The 4,569-nt window shown below is 41.2% G+C and overlaps 1 pseudogene; it reads right to left on the bottom strand.

The window, feature by feature from the left end:
* Positions 1-786: 786 nt before the first annotated feature.
* On the bottom strand, positions 787-875 carry LOC142870316 (uncharacterized; annotated as a pseudogene).
* Positions 876-4,569: the final 3,694 nt, after the last annotated feature.

Raw genomic sequence — 4,569 nt, forward strand, 5'->3', positions numbered from 1 at the left:
AAAATTCACTTGTTTTATATAATTCAATAGTTTTTAGTAAATTTACAGCATTGAGCAACCATCCTCATGCTCAGTTTTAGAACATTTCTATCACCCCAAGAGATTCTTCATGCCTATTTGTAGTCACTCCCTTGTTCCCATCCCCAGGTCCACACAGCTACTAATCTACTCCTGTCTCTATATAGTTTTCCTGGCTATTTCATACAAATGAAATTATTTAATATGTGATCTTTTGCATCTAGCTTCTTTTACTTGGCATAATGTTTTTAAGGATTATCCATGGTGGAGCATGTATCAGGACTTCATTCCTTTTTGTTGCCAAATAGTGTTCCATCATTTCTTAATCCATTCATCAGTTGATGGACATTGTTCCTACTTCCTGGCTATTATGAAGAAAGCTGCTATGAACAATTGTGCACTAGTCTCTGTGTGGACATCTGACTTCATTTCTCTTGGGTAGATACTTAGAAGTGAATGGCTTTTTAAGAAACTACCAAACTTTTCTATGGTGACTGCACATTCTCCCAGATACTTAAGACGAGTCTAGTTTCTCTATATCCTCACTAATGTTTGTTACTACCTGTCCTTTTTATTATATTTATTATTATAGGCACATAGTGCTATCTCGTTGTTTTAATTTGCACTTCTCTAATATTTAATGATGCTGAGCATGTTTTCATGTGCTCATTAATCATTCACACATCTTTGGTGATATGTCTATTCACATTTATTTTGCCCATTTTTTGATTGAGTTTTTCTTATTATTATTGAGTTATAATATATGTTTTTTTAATGGAATGCTTCACAAATATTGTGTGTCATCCTTGCACAGGGGCCATGCTAATTTCCTCTATATCGTTCCAATTTTATTTTTATTTTTTTTTTATTTTTTTTTTTTTATTTTTATTTTTATTTTTTTTTTGAGACAGAGTCTCACTTTGTTGCCCGGGCTAGAGTGAGTGCCGTGGCGTCAGCCTAGCTCACAGCAACCTCAATCTCCTGGGCTCGAGTGATCCTTCTGCCTCAGCCTCCCGGGTAGCTGGGACTACAGGCATGCGCCACCATGCCCGGCTAATTTTTTTATATATATATCAGTTGGCCAATTAATTCCTTTCTGTTTATAGTAGAGACGGGGTCTCGCTCAGGCTGGTTTTGAACTCCTGACCTTGAGCAATCCGCCCGCCTCGGCCTCCCAAGAGCTAGGATTACAGGCGTGAGCCACAGCGCCCGGCCTCGTTCCAATTTTAGAATATTAAATGTACTGCCAAAGTGAGCACTATTATTGAGTTATAATAGTTCATTATATATTCTAGATACAAGTCCTTTATCAGATACATGATTTACAAATAGTCTGTAGCTTGTCTTTTCATTTTCTTAATGGTGTCTTTTGAAGTGCAGACATTTTTAATTTGGATAAAATCCAATTTATTTTTTATTTTATGGGGTCACATCTAAGAACTCTTTGCCTAACCCAAGGTCATGAAGATTTTCAAGTTTTATAGTTTTAGTTCTTACATTTAGCTCTATGATTCCTTTTGAATTAATTTGCATATGGACATCCAATTGTTTAAGCACCATTTGTTAAAAAGGATATCCTTGGCCAGGCATGGTGGCTCATGCCTATCTATAATCCTAGAACTCTGGGAGGCTGAGGCAGGAGGATTGCTTGAGTTTGAGAATTTGAGACCAGCCTGAGCAAGAGGGAGACCCTTATCTCTACTAAAAAAAAAAAAAAAAACCAGAAAAATTAGTCGGGTGTGGAGATGCATACCTGTAGTCCCAGCTACTTGGGAGGCTGAGGCAGGAGGATTGCTTAAGCCCAAGACGTTGAGGTTGCAGTGAGCTATTATCTGGCCACTGCACTCTACCCAGAGTGGCAAAGCCTATCCTTTCCCTATGGGGGTTTTCATAAGTCCTATGTTAAAATACTCATTCTGTTCTATTGTTTAATTTTCTATTTCAGGGGCTCCATTTATAGGTTTAATAGTTCTTCCTGGTTTTCTCTATGTCTGTCCCTCTGATCCTTTTTTGACTCTTTCCAATTCATTTTGGTCACTTTTCTTATTTCTATGCCCCTCATTCATTGTCTGCAGGGACTAATCTCCTGTGGGCTTCTTCTGTTGTCTTCCTTTTTCTGATGTTTTTGTTTTTTCTTCTACCTGTTTTCTGAGTTCTGCTGGCTCACATTTCCTCATCTGTTTCCCAGCTCCTTCAGGGAGTGTGTTTTTGCTGGCATTTTCTGCTATCTGCTGCCCTCAAGCTGTGCTTGTCACTATCAGTCTTGCTGTTCGCTTTTCCCCAGGCGGCTTCTGCTGCACTTTACCCTTCAGGGCTTCTGTGGTGATCACAGTTGCTTTTGGCAGTCCTTGTGTGTATTCTGGGTCTGCAGATTATATCTGTCTCTTTGTTTTGATGAAAATGGAGTTATTTTCCTTCTCCTTGTTGCTTTTGTAAGCCATCCAACAGCAGAAGAGGAAAATTGCCATCTTGTATCCTATGCTCACACTGAGAACCCCAGTCACAGATCTGTTTATTTATCGTCCTAATGATTCACTCAGTGCCAGGTGTCTTCCAACAATTCTGGAAAATTGTATGATATTGTCTCCCTGAAAATGACCTCCTCTTCTCTCTTATATCTCTTTTTGGAACTCACCGTATCCTCTGGGGACCTTCTCATTCTGTCCTTTATATTTAAAAAAATCTCTGTTCCATATTTTTCATCTTGTCATCCATCCGGGCTGTATCCTGGATAATTTCTTCTAGGTGATCTTTGCCGAAAGGCCTTACGTGACCATTCTACCTAAAATTGCTTGGCACCTCCCTTTCCCCTTTCCCCATTTATTCTGCTCCATAGCATTTTCCACCATTTGACACACACTGTATTTTACACATATATTTTGTCCTTTTTTGCCCCCACTATTTTTTAATTTTTTAAGTAAACTTTTGATGCAAGTATAATATACCTGTGGAAAAGTACACGAACCAAAGTGTCAAGTTCAAATGAATCATGAGGCCAACATGTACCCATGTGGTAGCGCTCAGCTCGTGGAGTAGAGTGGCCGCAGCCCAGAGGCCCCAAGGGCAGCCACTCTCCTCACCTCCATTTTGTTTGTTCTGTGTTTTTAAACTTTATATAAAAGAAATAATATAGCATGTATTCTTTTGTATCTGGCTTCTTTTGCTCAAATTTTATTCATGAAACACGTTCACAAATCTAAATGACGTTGGGTATATAGCTGTAGATCATTTGCTCTTGTTGCTGTGGGGGCGTTCCACTGTATGAATTTACTGTCGTTTATTTATCCCTTCTACTATTAAGGGATGTTTTGGCTGTTTCCAATTTTTGGCTATTATGATTGGAGCTGTTTTGAACATTTTTTTGTATGTCTCTTGATAATGTTGTGTGTGACTTTCCATGGGTTATGGAAGAGCATACACATTGGTTCTAGCTAAAGTTGCATTCTCCAGAGAGGATTTGCCTTTACCTCCTCTAGTTACCTGGGGCACTGCTAAGCAGAGACCACATTTTTTTTTTTTTTTTAGAGACAGAATCTTATTCTGTTGCCTAGGCTGGAGTGCAGTGTTCCCATCACAGCTCTCTATAACGTCAAATTCCTGGGCTCAAGTGATCTCCCGCCTCAGCCTCCAGAGTAGCTGGGACTACAGGCACAGTCACCATGCCCAGCTAATTTTGTTTTTGTTTTTGTAGAGACAGGGAAGTTCTTGCTGTTTGTCCAGGCTGGTCTTGAACTCCTGGCCTCAAGTGACCCTTATGCCTTGGTGTCCCAAAGTGCTGGGATTACAGGTGTGAGCCCCCATGCCCAGCCTAGGGACCACTTTATGTTAAATTTTTTGTTTGATATTCTTCAGACTATACAGATAGCATCAACTCAGAATGCCAACCTGTGTGAAGCCCCACTTGTTACAAATTTGGGAGAAATTTTTCTTCCCCGCCACCCATGGCCACACTGGAGAGAAGCAAGCTTCCTCACTGTCTCCATCTGAATGACGGCTTATTTCTCATTCACTTCAGCCCTGAGGCTTTGGGTTTCAGGGTGCCAGCTTCGCATGGTGTGTTAGCTTTCTAGGGCTGCCACAGCAAAGTACCAGAGACTGGCGGGCTTAGAACAACAGAACCGATTCTCTCACAGGCCTGGGGGATAGAAGTTGGAAATCAGGGTGTCAGCACTGATTCCTTCTGAGATTTCCAAGGGAGAATGTGTTCCACGCCTCTCTTACAGCTTTTGGTGGTTGCTGGCAATCCTTGGTGTTCCTTATCTTGTGTACTCGTCACTCCAGCCTCTGCCGCTGTCTTCACATGGGGTTCTCCCTGTGCCTCTGTGTCTTCACATGGCTGTCATCTGTCTAACTGCCGTCTTATAAGGATGCCAGTCATGTTGGATTAAGGGCCCTCCCTACTCCGGGATGACTTCATTGTAACTAATTACCTCTGCAGAGACCCCCATCTCTCAGCAAGGTCACATTCTGAGCTACTGGGGTTCCAGACTTGAACACTTCTTCCTGGGGGAAGGACACAGTTCAGCCCAGAACACACGGGACCTTCTGTGG

This window comes from Microcebus murinus, chromosome 3 (assembly GCF_040939455.1).
Source record: "Microcebus murinus isolate Inina chromosome 3, M.murinus_Inina_mat1.0, whole genome shotgun sequence".
Lineage (NCBI taxonomy): Eukaryota > Metazoa > Chordata > Mammalia > Primates > Cheirogaleidae > Microcebus > Microcebus murinus.